This window comes from Sciurus vulgaris (genome assembly GCF_902686455.1).
Source record: "Sciurus vulgaris genome assembly, chromosome: X".
In the NCBI taxonomy this organism is placed as follows: domain Eukaryota; kingdom Metazoa; phylum Chordata; class Mammalia; order Rodentia; family Sciuridae; genus Sciurus; species Sciurus vulgaris.
The window spans coordinates 96,721,404-96,734,907 of NC_136471.1; the positions used below are offsets into that span (position 1 = coordinate 96,721,404).

Below are 13,504 nucleotides of genomic sequence, written 5' to 3' on the forward strand. Positions count from 1 at the left end.
ATTATTACTGGCTCCATAAGCCATAAAAATCACCAAATTCAACAGGGCAAGAAAAAGGAAAAAAAAAATAATCTGTATTGAGTGTCCATGTGTCATATACTGCATTAAACAGTTACGTAGTTGAAAACTTTAGGACTCAGGTTTCAGTTCAAACATGTAAAGCCCTGGAAAGTCAACATTTCCTCCCTTACAACAAGAAAGAAGCTAGACAAACTCAAAGGCAACTATTTTCCTTGAAACTATCAGAGAACTAAGGTCACAGAACAAACCACTATCCTAGTATGTGGAGAGACAGGGGCCTGAAGGGAGAAAGATTCAAGCATAAAAGTCTGTAAAGATTAAATTAGAAATTCTGACAAATTACTAGAGGTCACAGTGTGAAGCTCCCAAGTTCCTCATAGGGAGGTTTCCACCCTCTTATGAGCTTTTCCTACATGAATCACGTCAGGCTCTCAAAGTGAGGATCAGGGAAAAATCTTAGAGAAAGCTCTCATGGTAATACTGGCTGACTAAGGAAAACAGCACCCACTGAGAAACCCACTGAACCCATTTTTCTTTATCTCTGGCACAGAATGAAAGGCTTAATCCTCAGGGGAAAGATTTAAGAGCCATATCTTAAGAACACTGGTGGATATCCACTACAGCTGGGGAAAAGGAACCAGGGGAAAAAGAAGAAGCTTCTCCCCAGAAGGAGGAATAGGAAATCTTATAAGCCAAGGTTTTGCCTAAGTCTCAGGCTTAATCAGATCATCAAAGAACTCTCTCCTTCCCAACCAATCACCACCTAGCAAACCAGCTACCTGGATAGGAACAGTGAAATATGACTGGGAGAGTTGTATAAGATAGCTCTTGGGATGTAGCACAAAGGAAAAACCCAAAGCCAAGCAAGAGTCAAAATGAAGGTATCACTATAGGAACTGGAAATCTCTGGTGCCCACAGCAAAAATAAACATTGATAAAAGGTCAGTTTCTGACGACATTAACACAAATCTCCACACTAAAGGAACCCATGTTTTTCTCTAAATGTATTGAACATTTACCTCAGCATCTCCTGCCCATATTTAGCTTTTAGCAGGTTTATGAGGCATAATAAAAGGCAAGAAAATACTCCAAGTGACAAAGTAATCATCATTTACAAACTCAGCATGATGGAGATATTTGGGACAAATGGAAATGAAATGTAAAAGAATTATATTTTATAAGACTTTAATGGAAAAAGTGAAGCCAAGTGCAGTGGCTCACATCTGTAATCCCAGCAACTCAGGAGGCTGAGGCAGGAGGATACTAAGTTGAAGGCCAGCCTCAGCAACTTAGTGAGACCTGAAGCAAATTGGTGAGACACTATCTCAAAATAAAAAATAAAAAGGTTGGGGATGTGGCCCTGAGTTCAATCCCTAATCTGCCCCTCCCAAAAAATAGGATAATATGTTAAGACCAGACAGATATTTCAACAAAGAAATGGAATCTATACGAAAGATCAAATGGAAATACTAGAAATAAAATACAGTTAAAAAATGGGTTCATTTGTAGTCTTGGTGGAGCCAAGGAAAAAATGAGGGAGCTAGAATATCCTGTTTATTGATCAGGTCAATAAAAATTAAAACAAAAAGTAACAAGAATGAACAAATAAAACAACACTGAAGAACTGTGGGACAATAACAAACCTGAAATTGGAATGCTAGGAGGAGGATAAAGAAAAACAGGACAGGAGAATTACTGGAGAAAATAATGGCTGAGAACTTTGCAAAATTAGTGACAGACAACAAACCAGAGGTTCAAGAAGTTCAGAGAGTGCCAGGCAGGTTAAATATGAAAAAAAGCTTTTAAGTTCACACCTAGGTATATCATATTCAAGATGCTGAAAAATCAAAGACAAATTCTTAAAGGTAGCCAGAGGTAAAATAGACATATTAGCTATAAAGGAACAAGGGTTAAGAATTAAAAGAGACTTCTCATCAAAAACCATGCAGTAGGGCTGGGGAGATAGCTCAGTCGGTAGAGTGCTTGCCTTGCAAGCACAAGGCCCTGGGTTTGATCCCCAGCACCGCAAAAAAAAAAAAAAAAAAAAAAAAAAAAAAAAAAAAATGCAATAGTGGAGTAATATGTTCAAAGGGGCAAAAAACTGTCAACTTAGACTTCTATATCCTACAAAGTGTCCTCCAAAGTGAAGGAAAAATGAAAACTTTCTTATACCACGAAAACATAATTTATTGCCATCATACCTGCTCTAAAAGAAATGCTGATGTAAATTTATCAGTCAAGGTGGGAAACTGGCATGAACAAAAATAATGAGCACTGGAAAAAGAATAAATGAAGGTAGAATAAAATGTTTTATTTTTAAAAATGTTAAAAAAGTCAATTTTCCATACACTTATCAAAGGACCATCTTGCAAGCATGCCTTCTGAAGACAGCTGCCTCCAGTCTAACCTGCTAGGTTAACTGTTTTCTCCACCAAACCAAAACAAAACAACAACAACAACAAAAAACAAAAAACAGCCAACATTACACTTAATGATGAAAGATGGAAGGCTTTCCAAGAATGGAACAAGTTAAGTGGTTCTCTCTCACTACTATAATTCTGAAAAAGAAAAAGAAAGCCAGACTACTCACACTGCCTGATTTTTTTAAAGACTATAAAGCTACAGTAATCAAGAGAGTATGTTGTATACCTGGGACTGGGGCTGTGGCTCAGTGGCAGAGCACTTGCCTAGCATGTGTTAGGCACTGGGATCGATCCTCAGCACCAAATAAAAATCAATCAATCAATCAATCAATAAATAAATAAAAAGAGTATGTTAGGGCTTGGGGTATAGTTCAGTAATAAAGTAGTTGCCTAGCATGTACAAAGCCCAGAGTTCAATTCCCAGCAATGTCAAAATACAAAACAATAACAAAAAATCAGAAGTACATCTCTATGAGGCATTTTTGGTGGGGGGAACTGGATATTCTACTTTTTGTGCAGAAACAGCTCTGACCCAGTCAATTTGGGAAGGAGTCCATGCAAATTCACATTGCCATCACCATATATTATTAAAAAACACATTAAGCTGGGCATGGTGGTACATGACTGTAATTCCAGCAGCTCAGGAGGCTGAGGTAGGAGGATTGCAAGTTCAAAGCTAGCTTCAGCAATTTAGCAAGGCCCTAAACAACTTAGAACCTGTCTCAAAATAAAAAATAAAAAGGGAATATGGGTCAGTGCTTAAGCACCCCTGGAATCAATCCCCAGTACCAAACAACAACAACAACATTTAGCCACAGTGGTGCATGCCTGTTATCCCAGCAGCTCGGGAGGCTGAGGTAGGAGGATAGCAAGTTCAAAGCCAGCCTCAGCAATTTAGTGAGGCCCTAAGCCACTTAGCAAGACCTTGGCTCAAAATAAGAAATTAAAAAAGGGCTTAGGATGTGGCTCAGTAGTTGAATGCCTCTGGGTTCAATCTCAGGTACCAAAAAATATTAATTTTTCAAAAAGGGAAATACAGTCACATAGCTTAAAATTCAAAAGGTACACATAAAAGTTTATGCACTGTCCAAGTTGTCCATGCATACCCCAAACCATCAGTGTCTTGAATGTCTTTCCAGAAAAAAAATTTGTCTATATATTTAAAAATGTACATATTATTGCCCTCATTCACTATCTATTTCACATAAATGGAGGCAAACAATACATATTATTCTATTTCTTGCTTTTTCCTACTCTGTACTCCAGATCAGGCAATATCAGTGTAATACTCCACTGGGGTATTACAAGCAACATTGCTATTATAAGCAATACTTCAATTAATATGGAATTATCTGTTGAATAAATTCCTAGAGATATTTGCTGGGTCAAATGATATTTGTGTTTATAAATTTTGATGGTTTTTTCCAAGTCACTGACTTTTAAAATGTCAGGGATTTTTCATTTTTAATTTTTATCCTAGGAGGAAATAAGAAAAGCTAAGATTCTATCACCAGGTAATTTTCTGGAAGAATGTACACCTCAAAGTTGTACAAAATGAGTCTTGTACTCAGCTTTCCTACACGTCCTTTGTAGGACTCAACTGCATCTTAATGTAATACATTTCAGGCCTCTAGCTGTTGTAAAGTCTATGTTAGTTATGTGAAGAATGTTACCTCTGAGATCTTCATGAGCAAAGGTCAAAAGCTGATGCCCCAAATTGATGGTTCCTGGCCACTCACTTCACAGTACAATGCTGGATTCTTCACTGCAACCACAAGAAGATTTTAAAATCTTGACCAAATAAAACGTATCTACAGAGAATCCTTTGTCATCACTACAATGTCCAAAGAAGGATTTCTTAGATAAAAATTCTTAAACACATAAAGGTTTCAAGGAGAGTTTGCAAATGTTTTCTCTCATCTCTTAGGTGGTAGTTGATTCCCAAATTATAAGTCTTTTTACTTAACTACAAAATCTAGTATATGGTCTATTACACTATGACTTTTGTGATAAAGGTTGAATGAATGGGGGTTGAGGAAAACCAGAGTCTCCTTTGATAATAGCTACACAAGATTAATGAGCAGTTTGGCCACTCATGAGAATATTTATGTTCAGTACCACGCTGTCAAAAAACAAAAACAAAAGAAAAGCACATTCTCCCTTTGGCATTCTCCTGGAAAAATTATCATTCTGCTTCACACTTGGTAGAAGAGAAGGTGTTACTAATGGCACAATCATAATACTTAGTCACCAGAAATCACTACATTCAGAAATGAGTATTTAATAAGATTTATCATAAGTTGAGAGTTAACTTTATTCATTATTATTCATTACTGCAATATTGGTCCCATGTTTTTATGCATCTTCTTGTAGCCATACCTTGGAATGGTCCCCTCCTGTAATGACTCTGGGTTTGGCCAGGGAAGCACTTGTGTGCTTTAGCAGATGGAACAACGGCAAATGTGACAAAAGCAGACACTTGAAAAGTACTTGTGCACTGGTGCTTGCTCTCACTTGCTACTCTTTTGAGACTAGCAATGTTAACAAGCCAGCTAGAGGAGACCACATGGAGCCAAGATAAGTAATCCCAGGTTAGGAACACCTACCTAGACCTACCAGCCTTCCAGGCATCAGATGTGTGAGCAAAGCCATCCTAGATTATCTAGCCACCAACTAACCACCCTCTTCCCCTAAAAAGTTAACTAACAGAGGCTAAAGTAAATTTGTTTGCTGTCTCAAAGTAAAAAGAATTTTAAAAAGCTAGGGATATGGCTCAGTGGTTAAGTGCCCCTGGGTTCAATTCCTGGTACCAAAAGGAAATGTTTGTGGCTCAGTACATATGGCAAGGGGAAGAGAACACTGGTTTTCATGCTGTGAAGACTACTCTATACCTAAAAAATAGTTTCAAACATAAAAACCTCTAGTATCTGGGCTGGATGCAATCCCAGTGACTCAGGAAGAGATAGGGAAATTGAAAGTTCAAGGCCAGCCTAATGACTTTGCAAGAACCTGTCTCAAAATAAAAAAATAAATAAATAAAAGGGCTGGGATTTAGTTCAGTGGTAAAGCACCTCTGGGTTCAATCTCCAGTACCACAAAAACAAAACAAACAAAAAACTCGAGTACCTGGATGAGAATAAATAAATATGTAAGTACTGAAAAAATGCTTAAGTCTTCCCAATTCTCACAAATGTGCTGTCTGCCATCACAGATGGCACACATACAAGAAACAAAAAACATGACAAATTTCCATTTAGTCACTGAAGTATCTTTATCATGATATATTTAAACCAAAGTTTTATACTTGACAGTTTCATTTCTAACACTGAACAACTCAGGTTTCCAGGAATTCCTTTCTCTCCCAATTCCATTTTCTTTACCCATTTGACAGGGTTTAGCAAAAGCTGAAAGAAATCCCTTAATGTAGCCTAAAAAGCATCTGATATATGAGCCTAATTATACCTCTTTCTAGAAGCATTCAGAAGGCCCAGTTTTTTCCAGCATTGTAGCAATTTTTTTAAGCCATGTTCATGGTGGACAGTAAAAAAATTTTAAGCTGAGTGTGGTGGTGTAGGCCTGTTAATCCCAGAGATTTGGGAGGCTGAAGAAGGAGGATCACAAGTTGGAGGCCAACCTCAGCAACTTAGCAAAACTCTGTCTCAAAAATTAAAAATAAAAAAGGGCTGGGGATTTGGCTCAGTGGTAAAGTGTCTCTGGGTTAAATCCCTTGTATTAAAAACAAACAAAAACAGAAAACAAAAAACTTCTTACAACCTACACATTTGGACCAGAAATTTTGCCTCTATTGGATCACAAGATATGACACTGAAAAATTAAATTTCTTAAATCATTTTTGTTTAGGCCTCACTACATGCTTTTCTGGATCTCACACATACACACACACACACACACACACACACACACACACACACACACACAGAGTTTAAAAAAAGTGAAAAACACCTTCAGCAGCCTCCCATTGTCCTTGGAATAAAACACAAGTTTCTTAATGAGGTCCCATAAGGCCCTGTCAATCTTCCCTGGCCTATCTCATCTCTTTCTCCCGGTCCTAGCCAAACCTCTGTAGATCCTTTCCACATCTCTTTCCCACCTCAGTGTCCTCACAGCACCTGCTGTTCCCTTTTGCCTAGCAATTCTCTCTACCTTTTACCTTGCTTATTCCTGCTCATTCTTGATGCTCCAAGGAAACCTTGTTGGTCTCCCTCACAGAAGAATTTTACCTCTTTCTTGCTGTGTGACCTTGGGCAATTTACCTCTGCTTCACCTTTCTAAGCCTCAAACCTCAGTGACATAACTGAGGCTTAGCACAAAGGAAATGGTTAACAAATCATTGCTGCTGTTTTTATTACCCCATACACAACAATCTCCATATCACCTAGTACAAACAGCAATTAAATATTTATTTGTTGAAAAAACAGAAATACCCTGTTGGATCCCACCTTAAAACCTACTATTTTTCCAAGCTGTTTTCCCCACATACTGCATTTTTGTAAGGAAAGATGAAATGAATGTTTGCAGAGCAACTATTACCTCAATTAATTCCCACTACCACCTTCAGAGATGTGGTTGAGCAGATGAAGAAACTAAGGCAAAATTAAATAACTAGTCAAGATAAAAGGGTAGAGCCAGAATTCAAATCTAAGTTGGCCTGAGGCCACAGTCTGGGATGGATATATGACACTAAATGCTTCCAAAGCTCATGAACCTCATCATCTAAAAGCAGCAGGCCTCAGAGAAGACATGTCTTCATATTCATATCCATTCAAATGACTCCCAGATATCTACTTTTTAGATCCTTAACCAGGCTGGTGGTTCCCAGTACCCTTTTTTTTTTTTTTTTTTTTTTGCAGTACTGGGGATTGAACCCAGGGCCTTGTGCTTGCAAGGCAAGCACTCAACCAACTGAGCTATATCCCCAGCCCTCCCAGTACCCTTAAGAACCCCTTCAGTAGAGCCCTCCTTTCCCTAACTAGGAGAAGATTCCTCACTTTCCTGGACATTGAGCTCTTAAAGAGATGAATATTTTTCACCTCTTATATCCCTAGCAAATAGAAGGCACCCCATACATATTTGCAGAATGAATTAAACTGTCAGAGAATATATTATGACAACAAAGTTGGGGAGTGAATTTTCTAACAATATCAAAATTTGGCATAGTTAGGAAGAAACTTGACAAAAATGGTGAGAAAAGGGGGGTTAATCTTAACCACTTTTACAAATGATAATGATTTCTGTATCTAGCACCAGAGATTCCACATGATGTGTACAAATGTGTACTTCATAGCTATACGTAGTCTACCTCTGGGGCCCTGACCCAACACAATATTCTGCTATACCTGGTGGCTGCATCCGAGACACTTCATGGTAGGATGGCCTTGACAAGTACCAATCTCTCAATGGTTACTCTCAAATGATTTGGAAAAAGAAACAGAGCAAATGACAAAACAAATGAAATCAACTGCTGATAATTGGTGACCTTGGGTAAAGGAGGGAATACAGTGAGTTTTTTGTACCAATCTTGCAACATTTTTGTAATTATAATGTTTTATCAAAATTGTTTTTAAAATCTAAAAAAGGATAATATTAATAAATTTCCCAGGAAATTCCAACACACAAAGTGCAGTGTACTGGCCATGCTGGTACCATATTTTCTTATTAAATGTTTCAAAAACACATTTCCAAGGTCAGGCAGTATCAAGAGAAAGGAGCTCTTTGGGTAGCAGGGCATAGCCATGGCTTCTGGGTTGGAACAGAGATTAAATTATTTGCTGCATTTAAGTATTCATGAACTCAGGTGTCTCCTATTGGTCAAAACTCCAGTACAATTCCCCACACCAGGCCAAATACTTTCTTCAGGGCATACTAGAACGCCCCCCCACCCCCGCCAGGACCCTCAGGAACCTGTCATCATACTCAGAGGATAGCCCTCTGAGTTCTTACCTTCCTTTTCTCAAGCCTAGCTAAGGAATCAGGCATGTTTTTCCCAGGACCAGTCTTTTTTGCCCAACATAAGCACAGAGATAACAGTAAGAGTTTTGCTGTTGTTGTCTGTGGAAAAACCTATAGGGAGGAAGCAAAAATAGCCACGGGGAATTCACAAAAGTTACAGCAAACAGAAAACTCAAAGCAGTATTACTAGCTCTGTAAAGCTTGACAGCAACATCTTTTTTCTTTTGTGGGTACCATTGAACTCAGGGACACTCAACCACTGAGTCACATCCCCAGCCCTATTTTATATTTTATTTAGAGACAGGGTCTCACTGGTTTGCTTAGTGCCTCGCTTTTGCTGAGGCTGGTTTTGAACTTGCTATCCTCCTGCCTCAGCCTCCCCAGCCACTGGGATTACAGGCATGCCGCCACTGTGCCCAGCTGATAGCAACATCTTATTCATCACTTCTAACCACTCATACCAGACCCTTCCCGATCAGAATGCTTTAGCTTTCTCAAACACTGTAACTGGAACAACAGAAACTTGTGAGCTATTCCAGTGTACCAATTTCAGGAGAGTTCCAGGGATGAGGTTGAAGTTCATAGGAGAATGCTTGCCTAGCACTGGGCCCTGGGTTCAATTCCCAGCACCATGAAAAGAAAAGAAATTGCCAGGACAGTGCCAGACATGCGTCACCAAACACCCACCTCTCATGTACAAAGTAATGTAAATAAAGTTCATAGAAAGTTATCCATAATGAAAGGTCTTCTTTTTTTTTCTTCATTATTTTTCAGTGCTGGAGATCATACCCAAGACCTTGTGTACACTAGGCAAGTGCTCTATCGCTGAGACACATTTCCAGGACAAGATTTTCTTAATGTAAGATAGCATGTGACTTCTATCTTCCTTAGCTCCTGTGCTGTACAAACTCCAGGAGGAGGCAGATACATTATGAACCATGATAATGTTCAACCTCATTTTTACTCTCTCTGCACCTTTGATCAAGGCTTCTTAAGAGTTCATGTCTTCACAAACACCTGATCCATGATGCTTCCCGACTCTTTCCCCGCAACAAAATGTTTGCTTAGTTCCAGGGAAGACCTCAAAGTAATAAAGAAGAAATGGTTTTGTATAGTTTAGGAGAGAAATGTTACAAGTGGTAGAACACAAGAGAGAGAAAAGACAAACCTTATTAAACAGCTGGGTGTGTAATGCCTGTAATCCCAGTGGGTGAGGAGGCTGAGGCAGGAGTATCACAACTTCAAAGTCAACCTCAGCAACTTAGCAAGGCCACAGCAACTTAGTGAGACTCTCAAAATAAAAAAGGTCTCACTAAGTTGCTATGCCTGGCCTCAAACTTGCAATTCTTACGTCTCAGCCTCCTGAGTCGCTGGGTTCGCAGGGGTTACAGGCATGTGCCACCGCTCCTGGCCAGAATTCACTTTAAATGAAAGAGAAAATGGTATGTAATGGAGGTAAATACTTTTAGGCTAAATAAGAAAAAAGAAAAATCTATTTTCATTTATCCAGAGTAATCAATCACATGATGCTATAAAAGCATGAAAACTACACTACTTGAAGATCAGGAAGGCTGTGACCCACACTCCCAGTGTCTACCGATGTTATGAAAATATTAAACTAAATAAAAATACAATGCTTTGTTCCGCCGACTCTGTTCTCATCCGCCCCCATCCCCCAACCCCTAGGCGGATGAGAAGTGGCTGCAGGGAAGGTATTCAAGAGGTAAACTACTCTGGGAAAGTGGATTCTGGTTTGCCTAAACTAAGCGACAATGTTGTGCAACCAGTTTTTCCCTAAATTTTTCCCCCCTGCGTTTAGAGAGAAGCAGTTATCTTTATCAGCCTGAATGCAGGGAATGAGGTCGCCTTCCCCTCCAGGCCATTTGGAATCACTGTCAACACGGTTTTGATTTTTCATACAATCAGACCGTGAAGGGGCGGGGTGGGGAGGAGATCTCATTCTCAGCTTCACAGATATACGTATCTCACAGAAGGGGGAAAAATAAAAAATCTCGAACACATCTTGAGGCCACCGATTTCCTGGCAACTCAGAAAGTCCAAAGGAGCGGCCAAACAAGTTTCTTGACAAATACCTAGGAGCTACATACGTCCCAGAGCTGCACAGCGATATAAACTTTTAAACATGCCTCCACATACCATCACTGCGGTCACTCACTAGAGATCCCGCCCCACTGTCCTCCTCAAATATTAAACACAGGTTGCCCTGTGCAATTTAAATCCAGACTTAACAGAAGCAATGTCTCTGTTCTGAAAAGTGGGAGAAAAAGATTGGAGGAGAAAGAATAGAACTAGGGTCCCTACAGCAGAGGGGATAAAACGAACTCAAGAAACTGGGGAAAAAGTTAATAACTCTGCCTTACGCGGTGGTGGGAAAATTTCCCCGTAACTTGCAAAGCCTTCACAATTGATTTTCCCACCCCCGGGACCGCTGAGCGCTCGGCAGCTGCGGACTCGCAGCGTCCGAACAATGACTGGAGGAGAAGGGAAAGTTCGCCGCCGGCCGGGGGGCGCCCATGCTCCCACTCGGTTGGCACCCAAGCTCCCCGAGGTGCCTCGCTGCTCCCCGCACCTTCGGTCCTTCCCTCTCCATGCACTCGGTTCTTCCCGCCCCCCAGTGCTGAAATAGCCAGGGCGCGCCCTCGCTCCCTGGAGCATCCGACCCCAGGCGGCAGACAGAGCAAGCCCTCCCGCCACGAGTCTGCCCCCTTGAGCCCCGATACTATGCAGAGGACAGGGTGGGAGGGGGCGCCGAGAGGGGGCACCGGAGGGAAAAGCCGCAACAGTTATGGCGCTCAATTCTTTCCCGGTGTAGCCGGGAGCTATAGCCGAGCTCGCGCGTCCGCCCCCGCCCCCAGCTTGGGCCACCAGGCACTGCCCTGATCAGTAAAGAGGCCACCAGGCACTTTACCTCAGCCCACACGCGTTTTCGGCCCGAAAGCTCTGAGGACGCCGGAGGCGACCGCTATGTAAAGCCAGTGCGATCTGGAGCCCGGCGAGGCCGTGCCGGGACACTGAGGGCAGGGACACTGCGCCCCGCGCCGCCCGCTTCCCACTCCGCGAGGCCGCCACTCCCGCTGCCTAACCGGCGCGACGTCGCGCCCCCAACCTCGCTCGCACCGCGTCTGGCCTGTGGCGCCTACCTTCGCGCAGCTAAATCGCGGATCCTTCCCGGCTCCACACGGGGGCCCCCTGCAATGTGCTGGGCTAGTCGGGCAGGGGTGGTAACCGCCCCCCTGACCGCCTGCTTTCTTCTTTTCCCTCCCTCGCACCTGCCCCCTAATCCCCTCCTCACCCCCGCCCTCCCGCCCCGGCCGCCTGATCCGCCGACGCCGTCCCCCGTGCCTCAGCTCCTGCCCTCGGCCCTCGCCCCTCGCCCGCCCGGCCCGTCAGGCCTCAGCCCTGGGCAGGCGGTTGGGCGGCGGCGGCAGCGGCGGCGGCGGCTGAGGCGGCGCGGAGCACTATTGTATTCCTGACACTGTGCGCTCCCACGCTCCGCCTCTTCCCTTTCCTTCCTCCCCCAACCACTCCCCGCCTGCCTCACCGCCGGCCGCGCTCGCAGTACCCGACTGGCTCCCCGCCGTCTGCCCGCCGCGCGCTCTTCTGGCGGGCTGGGCTCCGTCTCCAAGCCACCGGCTTTGACGCTCCGCCCACTTAGAACTCCCGCACCCGCGACGCTCAGCTCCAGGTGGGTTCCCCTCCCCTCCAGCTGGGCGCGCTGCCGCCCCTAGGAACCCCAGCCGGACAAGGCGCTAGAGAGGACCAGGTGGAGGCGTCTTGGCTGTGTCTAAATACAAACCAAGCTTTTCGTGGCCCCTTCCAACTCTAAAGTTCTATAAGTAGAACTCTTCATATATGGACTTGGCGACCACTATTGATTTACATCGTTTATGCTTGAAGAACCTATAATAATAAAGCCAAGGTGGCTATTAACAATACTTTTATCCAACTGCAAGCACAAATGGTTTATGATGTTGTGAGGCTTTTTTGGTGTCAAGTTGGTTAGCCTACAACTCCCGGTTATTCACTCAAACACTAATCTAGGCGTTGCTGTGGCGGTGCTTTGGTGACTTTATAAAGCCTGTAGTCAGTTGGTTTAAAGGGAGATTATCCTGGATGATCTAGATGAGTCTGACTGAATCAGTTGGAAAACCTTTAAATCAGGACTGAGGTTTCTGAGAATGTAAGAGAGAAAGTTCGTCTATCATGATACATTTGGCTTGTGCCCATTAGTTCCAGTCTCCTCCTGATCGTCCCTTCCGGACTTGCAGATTTTGTTTGCTTAGCCAGAATCCCAATTGTGTAAGACAGTAGCTTCGAGTGAATGAACAAATGAATGAGAAGTGTGTGCGAGTGATTTGTAACTGGTTCTGGTCCTTTGATTGAATACAGATGTTTAGCAACAAACATTTTTATTTAGCTTTCTGGGTTTGGAAATGTACCATATCCAATTAGGATGAACTCATATAGTCATTTTCATTTACATTTCTAGGATAAACAATAATGTACGCTCTTGGCTTTTGGCTGTTTTCCATATTAAAGATATAGTTCTATTACATAATAGGCGAATGTGTGAGTTCTAAAATATTCGTAATCCTTCAGACTTTCCTCCCTTTATTATACTTAATTTATTTTGAAATAATTATAGATTTGATGAAACTTGTAAAAAATATCAGAGGGGTCCCATGTACCCATCACCCAGTTTCTGCCAATGGTAGTATCTTTTTAAAAAACATTCCTATTTCTTATACCTTTATTTTATTTATTTATTGAACCCAGTGCCTCACCCATGCTAGGCAAGTGCTCTACCACTGAGCTACTTCTGAGCCCCCAATGGTAGTATCTTACATATATAAATTATCACACAAAATCAAAATCAAGATATCGACATTAGTACAATGCATAGTTTCCTTTCACCAATTTTACAGGCACTCATTACTGCATCTGTGTACATAGTTCTTTGCAATTTTATCATTATGTAGATTAACATGATCACCACAATCAACTGTTCCTCCACCACGAAGCTTCTTCCTGCTATCCTTTATTGTCACACTCACCACTTTTCCTACTCT

The 13,504-nt window shown here is 42.2% G+C and overlaps 1 protein-coding gene across 12 annotated transcripts in view; it reads right to left on the reverse strand.

Annotated features, from left to right (window-relative positions):
• The window catches only part of JADE3 (jade family PHD finger 3), a 136,783-nt gene extending 124,745 nt beyond the window's left edge, over window positions 1-12,038 (reverse strand). For 4 of the 12 annotated variants that reach the window (XM_079123506.1, XM_079123497.1, XM_079123495.1 and 1 more), the window contains exons 1-2: window positions 11,576-11,703; window positions 4,118-4,209 (exon numbers count right to left, since the gene is read on the reverse strand). The gene's annotated coding sequence lies outside the window, so the exon portion shown is untranslated. Of the gene's footprint in view, window positions 1-4,117; window positions 4,210-7,801; window positions 8,295-8,405; window positions 8,526-11,575; window positions 11,712-11,976 lie in introns of those variants that run through there. The other 8 variants (XM_079123500.1, XM_079123502.1, XM_079123501.1 and 5 more) reach the window with 8 other exon arrangements.
• Between the last annotated feature and the right edge of the window lie 1,466 nt (window positions 12,039-13,504).